Consider the following 19393-nt stretch of genomic DNA (forward strand, 5'->3'; position numbering starts at 1 on the left):
GCTCAGCCCTGTTCCCTGCATTCCTCTACATGACCTTGCTGAGAGAGAGCAAGCAGGGGAGAGCGAGAGGGACAGAGACACAGGGACAGAGGAGCAAGCCTGCGGGCTCCAGGCATCAGGAGCTGATGAAAGACTCTGGGTGGTATTGCTGATCACTGGGAAGCTAAAGGACAATTCTGACATGTCAGTTAATTAAGCCTCTGTTTTCAGAGAGGCAATAAAGATAATCTGCCATCACTGAAAATCATTAGCAACATGAAAATGGATCGTAATTATATTACAGGAAGTTGAACTGGGTGTATTAAGGAGCCCTTACTTAGAAAAGAGCATTGTGCCAGGCAAATGCTAGGGCTCCAAACACTGGTATAGGCAATGCTATTTGTAGCCGGCAGGGCAGCATGGTGGGTAAGGAAGCCCCATCTTCAGTGTGAGAAAGCCCAGGCGTGAATCTCAACACTGTCTCCTTACTACTTTGCACATGTCAGTTAATCTCTCTAAGCCTTCATTTTTCATCTACCTCACTGGGGTGTGTGATAGTTAACACTTAATTGACAAAAAGACCCAGCACATAGTAAAAGTCACATAAACGGTACGGATTTTAAGGTTTCAGAGCATCTATTGTGTTGAGCTAGGTTCTCTAAAGGGGGTAGAAAGACACACCTGCACAAGGTGAAGATCTTGTCAAGTTGCTAAGGAAGAACCAGGACAGCTGTGTTGATAGTCTGGTGCTCCCCTTTCGCAGAAACCACACGTCATCTCCTTTGTCTAAGCCACCAGGTCAGCACCAGATGCCTGTGCGATGCAGCTCACCACAGGGTATCTGCCACCCCTCCTGTCCCCTGGGCCCATAAACAAGAGCTGGCCTTCTGCGGCCCCATGGCAGCCCCCAGAGCTGCCCAGCAAACATCACAAGCCGCCCTGAGGCCAACCCTGGAGTCCGGCCGCAGCAACAACGGCATTCCTTCCGGGCTGGGAGAGTTCAGCAGAGAGCCCTGTGCTGTGGACCCCCTGCACCAGGTGCCACATTCAACACACCTGGTGGCCCACAAGTATTTCCCGACTGATGCCAGTGACTGAAAGTGGCTGTGTGTTTACATGCCTCTTGGAATGCACTGACCTATGTTTCTGTCAATTCCTCAGCTCATCTGAATATCCAAAAGAACCTAGCATTCACCTGCTAAATTGGTTAAAAACGTGTATTTTGGTGCTGATGGTAATTCTCACCCAGACCAGAGCTGTATTTTTGGGGATCAGTATATCATATACTCTGGAAAAGTCAATGGCTGAATTACTTACAAAATGTAAAATAGATAAGGGGATGGCAAACATTTTGGATTGCTCCAAAGTTACTAACCAAAGTGCAAAGGTCACATGTTACAGGATACTAGATTCTGGTCTTACTTACTTTGGAGATTATATTAATTTTTAAAAGTATTTAGAAGAAACGGTTTTGCCTACTTCCTAAGTAAAAGCTGTCTGGCCAGCTTGGCAGCAAGAATTTGCATAATGAGATATTTGAGTAAAAGAAAGAGGCTCTCGCTGTTGTATCAATCTCAAAAAATGAATGCAAGAGCACTAAAAAGCCAAGACATTGCGAGGGGCACTCGGGAAGCCAGGCACTGACGAAACTAAAAGAGGAAATCACTGTGTTGGGGGTTTTCCAGACTCTTTGTTTTGTTTCCGTGGCTCAAGGATACTTTAGAAGTTAGTGAATACAATGGCCCTCAGTGCATATGATACAGATCTGCTTTAAAAACAGCTCGCTACACTACCTGGTTGCTCCTCTGAACATTCACCAAAGTATTATCTTCCTACCCTACCCACCAACCCATTCCAAAGAATCCAGCAATCTTAACCAAATCCCCAAATATATGTGTGTGTGGGGGGGGGGGGTATGTTTATTATATAATTCATGAACAAAATCATATCTTTTTAAGTTACAATTAAAATCTGACTGTCAAAACAAGCATGAGAATACTTACTGGTGATATTTACTCTCTGGAGGCAAATCATCGATATCTAGCAAAATGAACACCTCTGCTTTGACCATTTCTAAATGCCATTTCTGGAAACTTACCCTACAGACAAATGATCACATGTACACATGCCGTTTCACCCAAGCTATCTGTAATATCATAAGAATGGAAACAACCTAAATGTCCACCAATAGGAGTTGGATAAAAAAATTACATCCATAAAACACAATATTGTACAGCCATGAAAAAGAATGTGGCAGTTCTATACATAGTAAAATGAACCAATCTCCACATTGTTAGAGGAAGATCTCACACTGCTAGGTTAAAAAAAAATGCAAAGAGTGGAAGTATATAGAGTGTGCTACTATTTTTATATAAGTAAATGCTCACACATAGTATTACGTTAATATTTGTAGAGTGTATTCTGTACACCACAAATTATTCTTAGCACTTTACATGAATTATCTCATTAGCTCCCCTCAACAACTCTGAAAGAAACTATTAATATACCCATCTTACAGATGAGAAAACTGAGGCCCAGTAAAGTTGCCCTTTGCCCAAGGTCACAGAGCTAATGGTGTAGGTTCAAACTCTGTCTGGCCTCAGAACTCACCCAATATAGTCTCCATATACTGAAATTCCCTAAGCTATACACTATCTCTGCAAGTGTTCCTAAGTAACTGGTATGAAGATTTGTCCCCATGGAGAGAACTGCCTGGCTAGTGGGTGGGAATGGGAAGGAGATTAACTTTCACTGTAACTGCTGAATTCTGTATATGTGTGTGACTTGTCCAAAAGTAAACAAACAAATGCAATAATTTTTTACTGTGCTTGGATTAATTGGCAAAAGGATCGTATGAATTACTGTTTAAAAATTATGTATTTTTAAAGAAATGCAGTTTGATTCCTATATTTACTTGTCTTATATTTAATTAGTCAATCACTTTTTATAAGAACTTGAAAAAAATGGGAAATAAAATCTCATCCAGTACAGAATTCATAGTTATGCACACAAGCAATTTCCAATATAATCAAAGATAAAACAAAAATTTCAAGATAAAATGTGCACACATAAAAACAGCAATTAAGCCCAACACGACAAGTGAGGGTTAATGTTTGTTCATTTGCCACCGATTTTCCCAGACTCCCATCAAAGACAGTAGTTTTAGACTTTGTAATTCCTATATAAAGAAATTAAATGCATGTTAGGTTGTGGAAAGAACAGAAGTGTACTCGACCTGTCTCTTCATCATGATTTCTCTCCAACAGTAATGAAGAAAAAACAACAGAATTTTTCTGGTAGGGGAAACATTCAAAATAAAATATAAAACCACACCATCAAACACACAAAAGCTATGACAAGCCTGGGAGGCAGGGCCCTATGTTGGGTGTGTTTCTCTGAAACACAAGGTCAGTGGTCCAGAGCAGCGCTGCTCACACTTAAATGTGCAATGGGCTCTTGTTAAAATACAGATTCTGATTCACTAAGTCTGGGGCGGGACCCAAGACTGCATTTCTAACAAGCCCCCAAGTGAGTCTGTACTCTGGTGGGCCCACCGCAGGCTCCCCGGCGAGGCGTCAGGCAATCCGTGTAGTTAAAAGCAGCTACGAGCTGATAGATGAAGCTGCAGAACTAAATCGCAACTCTTCAAATCTTAACCCCTTCAGAAGCATTTGAAAATTCAGCAAAGAAACAGATTTGCATGGATTTGTATTTTCCCTTGAAAACTCAGCACTGTGACGTAAAGAATAAAAATGTACCTGTAAATACACTGCTTTCTTTCAAATCTGGTGCACGATTCTAAGCAGAATTGAAAAGTTTCAGAAGAGAATCTGGTTTCAAGAATGGTTGAGAAGAGCTAATAATTAGCATACTACTTTATGCCCAAGGGAGCAAGTTTGAAGCACTTAAATTTTTTCAGCTTAATCAAAACTCAGCGGATGAGCACCATGAACACGTTCAGCAGCCGCCGAACAAAGGGGCTGATGACAGGCCAGTACGGTCTCTGTGCTCCCGGGGGTTAGACGCCGAGACAGTGCCGGGCCCCTGTCACCACTAGGGTCTCTCACAGGACGCAGATGGCTCAAAAATGCGCGGACGGTGGAAACGATGCATTGCGAGCTGAGGAAACCCAAAGCAACGAGACAGCACCGCTGGGATCAGGGATACGTGGGGGTTTTGGTGATGACTCCAAGGGCAGTCTTGGCTTAGCAAATGTGCAGAAAAGCAACCGCAGCAAGCAGAATAAACCAGCACGTCCCGGGCCACAGAGGGTGGGCCAGGGCCACGGGGGGTGGGGGTGGGGATGCTGCCCTGCTTTGGCACCCGGCCCTTAGGAGGCGCTGAGACGCGGTGCACTGCTAGGGCAGGAGTCGAACAGGCGGAAGTCTGATCGCATTTACAATCGATCTAATTTAAACTGTGGACAGTTCCGGAGAAAGGCGTCCCAGGCAGGGTCCCGCAGAGCCAGAGCGGTCTCAGACCGACGAGCACAGAGGGGTCCTCTGAGGTCGGCCGTCACCCTGGGCCTCGGTTTGACCAACTGTACAGAGGTCAGCAAGCTTTTCTGACTGCTGTGCAAAAGCAGCTCTATGCAATATGTAATTGAGTGAATTTGAGCGTTGGCCTTGTGGCAATAAAACTTTATTTTACATAACAGGCAGCAGGTGGCTGGATTTGTCAGTGCCCCTGAATTGTGAAATGGGGGTGGTAAAAGCTTTCCTGGTGTTAAATATTTTTGGGTCAATATCAAAGGGGGAGTTGAATAATTTATAAGTGATACTGCATATCAATTCAAATATTCATTGGCAATAAGCACCTATGCACACCTAGGAACATCTGTATCTCGCTCCTCTTTACCCCCATGCCTCCTAACTTGGGTTGAAGTGTCTCCCTGAATCCACCTCCTGTCTTCTCGGGAACCCCGCCCCCTAAATCTTCTCCTTTCCAGTGCCTCTAACTTCCCTTTCTGTGCTGCCACCTTCCGTGAGCAAACACACAGCACGGGGCCACCCCAAACACCAGAATTAATAGCCGCCACTTCTTGGTCCTTGTGCCTCTACACCTACCACTCCGGCCATACTCGGCTCCAAGAGGCACCCATCTGTACCAGATGCCCCCACTCCTCAGCTCTTGGCACTTAAGGTCCTGGTTACCTGGAGTTGGACCCCATTACTCTTACATAATACCCTTTGCCAGAATAAGGAGACACTTCTCAGTCATTAACTTACCTGAGCCTCTCCAGCGAGGGAAACGGCTGGCAGCCACCCCTTCCTTCACAGTCTCCCCAAGGGGCTCCCCAGACACGCCTCCTCACACCTCCTGGGCCTCCCTGGCCTCCCAGCCTTCCTCACATGCCCCTCGTCCCTCAGATGTTTTCATTCACCAGCTTTCTGCTCTGAGCCTCCTCTCTGCACGTGTATCATTTTTGGAATATAGGCTTGAGAGTCATAAACTTACTGTTTTAATTAAAGCCATGAAAGCGAATTATGAACTGATGCAAACCAAATCCGCCACCTTCTCTTCAGACCTGCTCATCCTGGATCTGCCGCCCCCACCCACAGAACGAGCATTCACCCCGTTACCCAAGAAGAGTTCTTCTGCCCCCTTCTCTTCCCCTTCAGCCTACATGCCCAACTGACGGGCATCGCCTGTGAGTTTTAGTTTCCCCATAGTTGGCACATCTTGCCAAATGAATACAGTGAACACTTCTCAAATTTACTGCGACCTGAGCTCTCGGCAGTGTTGACCCTGTTGAGCTCGCCCTCAGTGGGCAGCACCCTCTTCTCCGATTTTTGAGGTCACATATTTGTGCCTCTTTGGGCACCTGCCCCCATTGCCGGCTGGAGGCTCCTTCTCTATGGTCCGCTGTGTGCCTCGGGGTCCCAAGCAGAGTCCTGATCTGGCCCCACGGCCTTAAGTCCCATCTATCTAGAGGCCTTCAGTACCAAATCTGAACCTTTAGCCGTACATTTCTCTTGAGCATCAGACCATTACACCCACTACCCACACACATTTCCAACTAGTTATCAAGGGCACAATAATGGATATAGTTGGATTTTATTTTCATTGAAGTATAGTTGGTATACAATATCATATTGGTTTCAGGTATACATAGCTCACAGTGATTTGACATTTACATACATTACAAAATGCTCACCACGGTAAGTATAGTTAATCATTTGTCACCATACAAAGTTATAACAATATTTATGACTATATTCCCTATGCTCTACCATCATCCCTGCAACTTGTTTATTTCATAACTGGATGTTGGTGCCTCTTAATCTCCTTCCCTTATTTCACACATCCCCCTACTCTTCTCCTTTATGACAACTACCAGTTTGCTCTCTGTATTTATGAGTCTATTTCTGTTCCTTTGTTCACTCATGTTTTGTTTTTTAGATTCTAATAAAAGTAATATCATAGATATTTGTCTCTATTTCACTTAGCATAATACCCATGTTGTCACAAATGGCAAGATTTCATCCCTTTTTATGGCTGAGTGATATTCCATTGCATATACATACCACATCTTTTTTATCCATTCCCCTATCACTGCACACTCAGGTTGCTTCCAGATCTTGGCTTCCGCAGCTGTACTTTTTGTTTGCCTGGCATTCCCCCACTGTACAGTAATGGTACTTCTCTTGTGAGGAACCCATCCTGGGTGGCTTACCCCAGCATCCCAGCACAGGTAGGGTCAAAGCCTGGTCAACACAACCCTGCACCCCTCTCTGTGCCCATCTTGGGAAGAGTGCCTTGCTCAACAATCACGGAAAACACACCTTAGAGTGAGGTAGGACCTCCACATTAGGACATAAACATCAGTCATTAAGTCATAAGAGTCACTGAACATAATATTTTCCAGTTGTTTTTCCAAATACAAAATAAATAGAAGAACTAGAACGTTCAATCACTTTCTTGCCCTGTTAATATCACAGTGAGCTTTAAATTTCAAATGGGAGGGGAAGGAGTTTAAACATGTTTAAAGGTTACCATTTAAAATCTGACCAATCACACTAGGAAGCTACACCTGTGAATGTGTGGCATGCTGAAGAGAAAGCAGAGCTTTGTGGTCAGTTGAAGCCATGTCCAAATCACAGTAGTTGCCCCTTAATGGCTGAGTGACAAGGATAAGTCATTTTGCCTCCGGTTCCCCATCTTTAAAATGTGGATCTTGTTGAATCTTTAAAGATTTAGACCATGTAATTTATAAAAAGTGCCCAGTATCAGATAAAGCAACCTCAAAATTTTAAAGAAAGCATTTTCCTATTCTTGCTAAAAAAATAATTTTTAAAAGTTCTAAAATCACCCGATTTTGGAAAAGAGTTGGAAAAGAAGAAAAACTGTGACATGCATTCACTCACTTAACAATTTGTGAAAAATATACTGATTAATAATCAAATAAATTTTAGGGCATAATATTGGTAGAAAAGAATGGCTTCACATTTCTTTGGAAAACAGTGATTGCTGTAAATCATTTTTCTGGAATGATATGAAGGTTTTCCTCTGTAACACATCTGTAAGTCTTTTATGAACAGATGTTTTATATAACAAACTTCAGTCAGTGAGATGATGCAAAAAAACCAAAGCTCTCTCTAGCATAGCACGCCATCACCCAGAGAAGCTCGTACCCACTATGACAGCCTTCCTGAACTATACATGTGGGACTTAAAGAATCTTTATGCACCATCCAAATCACTAGGCTTTTGCAATCCTTTGCTTAGTAGGTTCACATCCTATTATTCAATTAAATTCTTTACCTTGAATTATTGAACAAAAATATTCCAACTATCTGCTTGAAGCCCTCCACTGAGTGCAATGGAACACTGAAATATGAGTAAAACATGCTGCTGTCATTCTGGTAATGGAGATTTAAAAAGAATAACTAACAGAAAGTAGTAAATTTGTTATAAATGCACTGCTGCCACTATGGGAATTCAGAACAGGGGTGCCATTTGGAGTCAGAGCTGGGGCGTAGGGATGTCTTCTCAGAAGAGGAATTACTTGAGTAAAGCACTGGAGGCCAGGCAGGACTGATGGGGCAGAAAAGGCTGGGAACATGTCAGGCAGAAGGAGGGCAGCTTGTGCCTCACACACTCCAGGGACACCATTCACTTCATAGTCATCTTGGATTTTAACATTATTATGAAAATTTTCCGACAGATGGCAATAAAGTAGCTCAAGAAATGAGTGCTTTTTTCTAATTTGCACAACGTCATGATATAACAAGCAGTATGGCTACCTCCCAAGGACTCTAAGAAAATCTGACTGTCTCAAACCCTCTGGATATATGAAGGAGGAAAAATATCTCCCCTGAAAACCTGCCATCAAAGTCTGACCCTCACATGCGACCTCTAGTCCAAATTCACAGTACTTGGGTGGCCTGGAAAACTGCAAGCAAAAAATCAGTTCTAAGGGGCTCCCAGATTGTAGTATTCTCAGGAAATCTGGCAGCAGCAGGCACAGCTCCTCTAGAGGAATCTCCCTTCCATCTAGACCTCCAAGCCCCACAGGTAAATACCCAAACCATTAAGTTCAATCCTGAAGTCACAAATATACAGCAGCAAGAACCAGCAGAAACCAGATCAGCAAAGACTTTGGATATTAGAACTATCAAATACAAAATATAAAACAATTATGTTTAAAGACATGAAAGTAGCAATTGATAGAGTACAAAACAAGAAACTATTAAAATACGCAAAAATTTTAACTAAATAAAACTTTGAGAAATAAAAGCATTTAAGATACCTAATGTTTAAAACACAAAGGACAGACCAGACACACATGAAGAGACAATATGTGAACGTGATAAAGCTGAAGACATTTTGAAGAATAAAGCAGAGAAAGAGATAGAAAATTTAATAAGAGGTTAAAAGACATGAGGATGTTGAAGATGTCTGACAGAGGCAACTGGATTTCCATGAGAAAGGAAAAGAGAATGGATCAGAGGCAGCACAGGAAGAAGTGATGGCCGGGTAGTGTCTAGAACTGATGAGACCCCAATCCACAGACGCAGAAGGCCCAAATCCAGAGCAGACTCATGAGAAGAGGCCCTCACCGAGGCACCAGGCAGCACCAAGGACAAAGAGACCTGTGGCTGGAAGGTTCCTGTGGCCGGGATTCTCACCGGGCCCTGGCCGGCTTGCTCACTACACACATGTGGGCAGTACATTGTTATTGACTCTGTATAAAGAGCTCCGCCCAGTGCTCTGGGCTGTACAGCTGCAGGAGAGCAGAGGCTGGAGTAGTGGCAGCGCCAAGGACAGAGACTGAGACGGCTGTCGGGGTAGAGGCCCAGAGGCAGGGACCAGCTTGCTGCCTGCAGACTCGCTCTGAGTGGACGGGATTCTAGTGATTGACCTGCCACCATGGGAATAAAGTTGGGTATAAACCTTTCACCCCAAGAACGTTCCATTGTCATTTTTCAGTCTCATTGAATCTATAGTGAACTTGTCTGGGTCTGAAACCCATTGGCAAGACAAGACCTTAAAAGCAGCCAGAAAGAAAAGACAGATTACCTTCAAAGGAACAATCATTAGCTGATTTCTCAAAGGCTACAAGTCAAAAACCAGTGGAATAATACTTTCAGTGTAATGACAGAAAATAAATGTCAATCTAGCATTAATATGGGTTGAGGGACTATCCTAAGAACAAGGGCAAAATAAATATATCCCAGAAAGAGAATCCAAACAGAGGGAAGGGAAAAGAAAGTTCAAAGTACAGAGGTCTGGCGATGGGCACGTGGTTGGGATGTTTGGGAAAGGCCGGTATTATGGGACGGAGTCAAGGCAGGAGATGAGGGGTGCCATCAGAGCAGATTATATGGGCTGTTAAGGGTGATTTTAAGGGCTGGAGCTTCTCCACTGGGAAAGTCAATGGAGATCCCAATAAGACACGTTGGCTGAGTCCCACACTGTTGAGTGCCCAGACGTCAGTTGGACGGCCTGATGCACAGAAGTCTCAGGCATTAGCTTTGTGGTCTAATTACCTGATCTTTAAAGCTCTTCTCAGCCTTGAAATCTTATTCAGACAGAACAATGATAGAAGAACTATGGTTAATTACTATTCAACCAACCACTCTTTATTAAAATACGTTTCAAGACAGTAACTTCCAAGAAAAGCCAAGAAAGGAATTCCAAAATCCAAGCAAGATGTATGCACCACCAGATTTTCATCAGTTATGGCTTTTAGAAAACTTCAACTCCTTTAAGGTAATTTTGAGGCCAAAAAATAATACATGGTGGTGGAAGACCTGAACAGACATTTTTTCCAAAGAAGAAATACAGATGGCCAACAGGCGTGTGAAAAGATGCTCTGCAATGCTAATCATCAGGGAAATGCAAAACAAAACCACTAGATATCACCTCACTCCAGTTAGAATGGCCATTATCTAAATGACAAGAAGTAACAAGTATTGGTGAGGATGTGGACAACCGGGAATCCTTCTATACTGTTGGTGGGAATGTCAATTGGTACAGCCACTGTGGAAAGCACTATGGAGGTTCCTCAAAAAACTAAAAGTAGAAATACTATTTGACCCAGTAATTCCACTTCTAGAAATTTACCCAAAGAAAATAAAATCCTGGATTCAAAAAGATTATGCATCCCTAGGTTTACTGCCACATTATTTACAATAGCCAAGTTATGGAAGCAACCTAAGTGTCCATCAAAAATGGATGAATAAAGAAATGTGGTACATATACACAATGGAATATTATTCAGCAAAAAAAAGAATGAAAGAAACATGGATGGACCTAGAGGGTATTACGCTCAGTGAAATAAGCTAGGTGGAAAAAGACAAATATCATATGATTCCACTTTTTTGAAGCCATGTCCAAATCACAGTATTTTTGTGAAATATAAAAACTAAGCAAAACAGAATGAACAAAACAGCAGTAGACTCAGAAGTGACTAGAGGTTAACATGGGTGAGGGGGATAAAGGGGCATAAAATCTCAATCATAATATAAGTTGGTTACGGGGACAGTAGTACAGCGTGGAGAATACAGCAAATGATTCTGTAACATCTTCCAATGTTGACAGAAAGTAACCACCTAGGGGGGTGAGGATTTAATAATATGGGTAACTGTTTTACCACTGTGTTGTATATTTGAAATCAGTATAAGATTGTATATTATATATTAACAATTATTCAATTATTTTTAACAGCATTAAAAAAAAAGCAGTATAGCCAACCATGTACTAGCTAGGTAACCCTCGCCAAGCTAAACATTATAAACCTCAGATTCCCCATCTGTAATAATATATAACAGGAATATTAAGAATATTAAAAAGATGGGCCATAAAAAAACGTAACTCATAGTGTTGTTCACCTTCTAATCTCTCAGACGCTGTTGGTTGTCGAGTATGATCTTAGAGTGTCATATTCAGAAGCCATTCCCTGAAGGCCAGTTACATTTGTTGAAGTTGTGAATAACTAGCTGCATAAATGGTTTTTCTATTGTAAGTAATCCAATCATTTGTTCAATTCTCACTGAAAAGGCAAGTTTTTCTTTCCAACTCTCGTGTCTTTGTCATATACGTTTTCTACAGGATGGCTTTGGCATGTTAATATTCAGTGTACCCAAGGGAAATATATATATATTCTGGGCAAATTTATCAAGAATCTTGTAGAAGAAGAGCAAGCAATGGTACTTCTTTGCCCATCACGTGAAATTCATCTAAAAAGCCCAGTCCTGCGCTGCCTATGTCGTCCCCCATTACATCCCACTAGTAACTCTCAGCTCTAAACGACTCTTCCTGTGCCTCACTACGTCATAATCCTTCAGTGCGGCAATTCCCTTGTCCTAGACGTTCTCCATACTCTCTTTGCATCAACGCAAAACATTAATTCTCATCACCCATTCACACACTTCCACAAAGCCTTCTGCTCGTAGTCGTGTAACAAACCTGAATGTTCCTCAGGAGTAAACAGCAGTCATATGAATCCCCCAGGATTTGTATCTCTGCATTGGCTCTAAAAATATTTGAATTGAATCTGCCCAGACCTTATAAATTACCGTGAAAGTATTTTTCATCAAAACCGCATATCAGGAAAAAAAAAACAGGTATCAGCTTCAATTCTCATTTTCTTTATTTGCATAAGAGCATAGAATGCATGTCCTGTTAACCTCTGCCTAGATTGTTGGCTAAAAATCGGCAGCTCATCCAGTCTTGCTTACTGTGTTGCCTAGAACAGGGCCATCAAAGCACACACCCATCCAGCCAGGCCCCACACAGGGGCTTCCTGCCAAGCTAAAAGTGCCGACCTTTTTTTTGCCTGAAGAGATGGCAGCAAATCATGGCAAACGTAACAGTGGCTCACATTTATTGAATGCTTACCATATGCTTGACTCTGTGCTCAGAGCTTTCTAAACAAAAATCATTTAATACTCTAACAATACAAGGTAGGTACTGTGTGGTCCCTGGTTTACGAAGGGGGAACTGAGGCACAGAGAAGCCAAGCAACTTACCAGTCTCACACCGAGGATGTGGCAGGGCCTTGATTTTAAGCTTGATTACTCTATGGGGCTCATGGTTAAGGGTACATAACGGGTTCACACTGTTAAGCACAATTTCCCACACACATCTCTAAAGGGTGTACTGTACCATCCCAGTCTTCTGTGGGATGAGAGAGGATAAGAATGGCTGCCCCCCACGCCACCCCAACACACAGCACACACAAAAGATAAAGGTGTGCGGTCTGGGGGCCAGACAGGCTTCTCACTATGTGACCATCACTTCATCTCCCCAAGCCTCCATTTCCTCCTGTGTAAATGGGGACAATTACACCTTCTGTCGCTGCCGGCAGTGGAAGCAGCAGGACGCAAGCCCACCACCTTCCCATACACGACGGTGCCGTATCCTCCGGAAATGTGGGGCCATCTAAAAAGTCTGGGGCTCTGAGTTCATCAGTGCACCATTGCACAGGAAGCACTAGATAGCAGAGCAAGCCACCCCCACCCCCGCCCGCCCCCGAACTGCTCCACCAGCCGACAGGAGCATGCTTAGAGCCCACCTCCCTGCAGCTGCCCACATCAGGACCATGGCCTCGGACGCGAAAATTACCAGCACCTGGAACCCCAACGTCTCCGCCGCCCAGCGCACACACTCCCCCTACACCCGCAAAGCGCAATGCCCTCAGATGGGGATCGCATCCCCCAAGCCTCCTCGACTGACCTCATTCCAGGGAGGAGGGCTTTTCAGTCCTCCCAGCTCCAAGCAGGGAGTGCTCCAAGCCTCGTCCCACCAGCCCCGCGGGGCTCAGCTCGGGGCACCTGAGGATGAGTAGCCGCAGGGCAGGCCCCTCTGGCTCGCCCACCCACTGGTCCCATGGGGGACACTGCCGGGTGCGCACACACTCCTATGCAGCACGGAGCAGAGCTGTTTATAAACCAAGGTAAAAACGGTCTAGAATCTAAGGACGCACCAGACCAAGTGTCTGTGTGGGCATCTGGGCATAGTAGTTTTTGTTAAACAGATCTTTTTTAATATCACATTCAGCAGGTAGCCTGGATCAGAAGAGACATAGTATCTCCAGCCTTGATCCATTTCGTGATGACCTGTGTTACCTTCCTTACAAAAATAATGGGCCAGGGTTCATGATGCGTGATCAAAACTGAAAGTTTCTGTGATATGACTGCCCTTGCACACTGTTCACCATGTAAGAACTTATTCACTATGTAAGAACTTGTTCACCATGTAAGAACTTGTTCATTATGCTTCAGAAGATTGGAGACTGTTGAGAATTAGGCTTGGGGTTGATTAATGATTGTGCATTGAGTCCCCTATACAGAATTTTATTGTTGTTAACAACCATTTGATCAATAAATATGAGAGATGCCCTCTCAAAAAAAAAATAATAATAATAATCATGGGCCAGGCGCCTAGAACTATCTGCCCTGTGGGAGGCCAGCCCCCTGCAGGACCCTCCAGGGCAGGTGCGGCTCAGCTTCTGATGGACGTCCTTAGGGTTCTGCTCCCGACACACAGAGGCGTGAGCACGTCCTGCCTTCCCATCTCGGTGACAAAGTTCATATGTGAATAATGTCTCCCCTCATTACACCTGAACTTATTTTGACCAAAAAGTGCCCTTTCTTCCTAACATTTCAAGATTTGGGGAACAAGTCCATATTCCACATCAACCATTCCCCTTCCTAATTTTCACTCTTCTGGGATTAAGAGGTTGGATATTTTTAGAGAATCCCTACTTAGCAGCTCCATCCCACACGTCATTTTAAGTCCCTCTTTGCATTTTCACCAGCTCCTGCTCTTTCTTGAAATTCAGTGATTAAACCTGCTACATAAATTTATGTTACCAACACTCCTACTAATTTAAAAAGTCAAAGTTAAATGTTACAGTGATGTTTTGGTTTAAAACGTTTGCCTGATCCAATAATTGTATGCAATCAAAATAGTTAATAAGTATGTATTACTAATAAACAGTATTTCCTCTTCCTGGGAAAGCCTCCCATTATTCTATCATTTCCTTTTTCCTGATAAGAGATCTTTGAGTCCTCAGTAAAAACACAAGTATTGAGAACTCTTCTGCTAGGTGGACCTGAGTTGCGTGCAGTGAACACACCAGGAAGAGGTGACATTTGCTCCAATCCATTCCCTGGTGACAGTGGCCCATACGGCGATGCTCATCCCAGGCTCTGTCCCGCCCAGAGGGGCGGGGACACAGTAAGACCACCTGCAGTGACAGCAGCAGGGCTGCCACCTTCCCACCCCACTCAGAAGGCCACTTTGGGCCTTCAGCACCTCCCAGGGAGAAAACAGCACTGCCCCAAGTGCTCCACTGCCAGGCCCCTAAGGGCAGGACCCGCGCATCACCTGCCCACAGTGCCAAGTGCACCCGTGCTGACAGAAGGGGAGGACAGAGGCCAGTGGGCACCGCCCGTCTGGGAGAGGACCCTGAGGACGGAGCTTCTCTGTCCCTCTATCTATCGTGTTTCTCTGCAGTCAGGACCACTCTGCTTGCGTGATGCACGAATCCCCAAAACAGTGAGGAAAACAGTTCCCTGGAACAATATCGGCACAGTTAGAGAACCAGGGCTGGAGGGGGACTTTCCCACCTTCCACGACTTAGGGTCAAGTCTGCACATTTTGTATGTTTTTAACCTCCCATCATGGCTTAAGTCTAAAATACTATGAGAACTCTGTTTTCATTCAGGAATTATTTTTCTTTTAAACCTCTCCATCAACTCCAGAAAATCTAAAAGCACATGTACTAAATATCACTCACTACAATTAAATACACCCAGGGCAAATTTCAAATTTAAAACAAGCAATGACCTCAGTCCCAGTTTACTTCTCCCCCCCTGGGATGGGGGTTCCTACAATGGGCTTTCATGCTTCCTGAGTTTGGAATAGATGATCCTGGAGGCTGCAGAGATGGCCTGTTGACATGCCAGGCATGCATGGCCAGGGATGGCAGCATTTTCTTCAGCTCTGACAACTCAAACCTTAGACAAAGTTAACAGGGATGGGGGCAGGGAGGTAGGGGAAAGTGCATGTATGATCTTAAGGAGACAAACTTATTACCTGAAACAACTTGGGGGAAATGTAGTACTATATTTCTGTGTTTCTGTATTTCTACATTCAAGACTATGTTGTGCAAAATTTCAATTCAACAAGAAGGAATCTTAGGTATATGAGATCGGGTAAGAGTCAAGGAGATGGCCTGGCACCCCCACCCCCCTCGCTCCCAGCATTACAATCCTTCCTGCTTGACGTTACCTTGAAATTGTCTTCAGGTCTGGGTTAAAACAGACACTGGCAACTTTAAAACAACAGACAAATGTCACTTCCTATATAAGACTAAGAGTGACACTCTCCTCATAGCAAAGGTTTTCCAATTACCAGCAGAGGGTCTCCCAGCTGGAGAGAGCATGTCCAGTACTGGGACATGATCCCACGGCCCTGGGGGCACCCAGGCAATGGCTCAGAGCTAAACCCTTAGAAATAGAGCAGGTTAGTTCCCATTACCTCTTGGTATTGATATATTCTCACCAAGTGGAAATATACCCGGGGCAAATCTCAGACCCACATTTATGCTAAAAACATTTCCCAAAGCTGTAAATCTACAAGTGAAATGAAGACATTGCTGTTTTTACAAGGTTGCTGAATAAAGAAACAGCATTTTTTTACCCAGCTTCAAATTATCCTGATCAATAAACTTGGAGACTTGTAAGAATAAAAGACTGATTTGTTTGTAAAAATATTCACTGCTGAACTGTGTTAAATACCATGATTTCTTCAGACTTTTAACACAGTGTTTAAAAATAGTTACAACACATCTATTTAGATCCAGCTCACCTCCTAAGATAATACACAGCAGCCAGAACTCGGAAGAAAGGATAAAGAAACAGCAACGGTCTCAAAGGTGCCCAGACCCTGAGTGGGCCTGTGATGGAATAAATGCTCTTATGCACAGCCCGTGCTGGAATCTCCCTGCACAGTGATGACTCACCTCCCCTCCTCCTGACATCAACCCAGGGATGCCAGGGGCCTCACCACCATCACTGCTGCCTTGCAACCCCTGGGGCAGAACCACAGTCCACCTGATGCAGAACTAGGCTCTGCCGTTAGAACCTATGTAGATTTGTAGCCAAGGACGGCATGGTCCTCCCATGTTAACTACCCAAAGGACATGAACTTCCCCCACACTTTAACACATTATGCTAAGATGTAGGAGTAGTTACATTTGGAATAAAATCATTCCCTGGGTAAAATGCAAACTCTATTCATTTATATTTAACTTTTCAACTTCCAGTAGGTCCCCTCCAGACTGGCCTCCCAGGATGAGGTCAGGGGCCAAATGCACCTAACACATTCTTGGTGATTTTCCCGTCTTCTTATCTTCACCTCGCACCTTACCAATCAAAGCTTTCTCATCTTCTCACATTTTCTACATTCGCTTCCACAGAGAAGTCTAAATTTAGGTTACTTTCATTCTTTTTGGAGTCATTTCTGATTGTTTAGCTTAAGTCTGGGCAACCTTTAAGATACTTCCATTTATTTCTGTGAAATGTTAAGTAACCGGAGGTGTCCTGTGCCCTCCTAATAAAGCTCATGAACTTAGATCAACACACTGGAAGAAGAGAAACATGATATCTCATTGTTGTTCCCTTGGCTCCATAGCCCGAGTCACTGGCCTTTTGCAGCAGACGCTAAATGTCGATGCTCTAGGGGAACTAAGTAGGGTGAAAAGAAAAAGATGGCGGCATAACTAGGGTAGAGGAAATCTCCTCCAAAAAACATATATATTTTCAAAATACACCAAATACAACTATTCCTAACACAGTGACCAGAAGTTACAGTACAACAGTCAGGCTACATCTACATCTGTGAGAACCCAGCATCTCATGGAAAAGGGTAAGATACAAAGCCGCTATGTGGTGGGACCCAAGCACACCCCCAAACCCAGCTCACCAGTGGGAGGAAAAGAATCAGAGCAGGGAGGGAGTGGAAGCACAGGACTGCTAAATAACCAACCCTAGTAATCTGCACCGGGAGCACAAACACACATTGCATGGTGCTCTGGATATTAGAGGAGCAGAAAAGTAAAATCCAAGACTAAGACTGAGAACATGTTTCCATAGCTGACTACCCAGGGACAAAAGAAAAGGAGGCGCTTTAAAAATCTCAAAGGGACAGGGGTTTAACAGGTGAACAAAATCTTCCTGGTACACTCAGCCCAGCTGGCTGAGAACTGTAATGATTGTGAGGTACCCTAACTACCTGGTTGGCAATGCAGCTCCAAGGCCCCTCATGGCGATAAGCAGCCTGCTGTTTCTTCCCCTCCACTGCACTGCAAGCAAACCAGCTGACCCGACATTGCTGCAGAACAGCTGGGAGAAGCCCTGCCTACAGCAACCACACAGCTTAACACACAGGCTTCTCCCTGTGTGCAGCTAACTGGCCCAGACCTAGAGGCTGCTCCCTGAAAGCAGTTAACTGGCACAGACAGCGGAGAGAGGTGCAGAGACCAGGAGGCATGAAGGGGCCTTGTTCTCACAACAGAACATGCACCACTTGTCTGCAACCCCCGTCAGTACCCTGGGCCAACCTGAGGGCTGACCCACCCAAGGCAGCTTTGGGGATTAACCTAGAGGCTGCTCCCTGTGTGTGGCTGACTGGCACAGAGGAGATGGGTATCAACACCAGGAGGCACAAAGGGGCCTTGTCCTTGCAGCAGATACACGCACTGCTGGCATGCAATCTGCATCAGTGCCCTAGGCAATCCTAAGGGCAGCCCTTACCATGCAGCTTGGGGGATTAACCCAGAGGCTGCTCCAGGCGTGCAGCTGACTGGCACAGAGGAGATGGGCATCAACACTGGGAGGCACAAAGGGGCCTTGTCCTTGTGGCAGACACATGCACTGCTGGAATGCAATCCCCGCCAGTGCCCTCAGCCATCCCAAGAGCCGCTCTGCCCATGGCAGCATAGGGGATTAACCCAGAAGCTGCTCCCTATGCACAGTTAACTGGCACAGACAGCAGAGACAGGTGAGGCAACCAGCAAGGAGGAAGGGACTTTGCTCTCCCAGCTGAAAAACACCCCACTCACCAGTGACCACTCCCATTACCATGAAAAGGCAGAAGAACTGCGTTCAGTCCAAAATCTCTCAAACACCAGAAGGAGGGCTTGGTGAGACTGAAATCACCAATCTTCCTGCAAAAGAATTCAAAATAACAGTCATAAGCATGCTGATGGAGCTACAGAGAAATATTCAAGAGCTAAGGGATGAATTCAGGAGGGAAATGACAAAAATGAAACAAATAATGGAAGATTTTAAGAGCAGACTGGATGAGATGGAAGAGACTGTTAATGGACTAGATAGAAATCAGAGAACAGGAATACAGAGAAGCTGAGGCAGAGAGAGATAAAAGGATCTCTAGAAATGAAAGAATATTAAGAGAACTGTGTGACCAATAGACACAGAACAATATTTGCATTATAGGGGTAACAGAAGAAGAAGAGAAAGAAAAAGTGATAGAAAGTGTCTTTGAAGAAATGGTTGCTGAAAAATTCCCCAATATGGGGAAAGAAATAATCTCTCAGGCCATGGAATTCCACAGACCTACCAACAAAAGGAACCCAAGGAGGACAACACTGAGACATATAATAATTTAAATGGCAAAGATCAAAGAAAAGGACAGAGTATTAAAATGAGCCAGAGAGATAAAAAAGCTCACCTACAAAGGAAAACCCATCAGGCTATCACCAGACTTCTCAGCAGAAATCTTACAGGCCAGAAGGGAGTGGCATGATATATTCAATGCAATGAAACAGAAGGGTCTCGAAACAATAACACTCTACCCAGCAAGATTATCATTTAAATTTGAAGGAGGTATTAAACAATTTCCAGAGAAGCAAAAGTTGAAGAAATTTACCTCCCACAAAC

The 19393-nt window shown here is 44.2% G+C and overlaps 1 protein-coding gene across 5 annotated transcripts in view; it reads right to left on the reverse strand.

Annotated features, from left to right (window-relative positions):
- Window positions 1-19393, reverse strand: part of CSGALNACT1 (chondroitin sulfate N-acetylgalactosaminyltransferase 1) — a 366108-nt gene that overhangs the window by 244306 nt on the left and 102409 nt on the right. Inside the window, exon 2 of one of the 5 annotated variants that reach the window (XM_073218782.1) lies at window positions 18556-18660. The exons of the other annotated variants lie outside the window; for them this stretch is intronic. The gene's annotated coding sequence lies outside the window, so the exon portion shown is untranslated. The remainder of the gene's footprint in view (window positions 1-18555; window positions 18661-19393) is intronic. 5 annotated transcript variants of the gene reach the window in all.

The sequence above is a fragment of the Manis javanica genome, chromosome 12, assembly GCF_040802235.1.
Source record: "Manis javanica isolate MJ-LG chromosome 12, MJ_LKY, whole genome shotgun sequence".
NCBI lineage: Eukaryota > Metazoa > Chordata > Mammalia > Pholidota > Manidae > Manis > Manis javanica.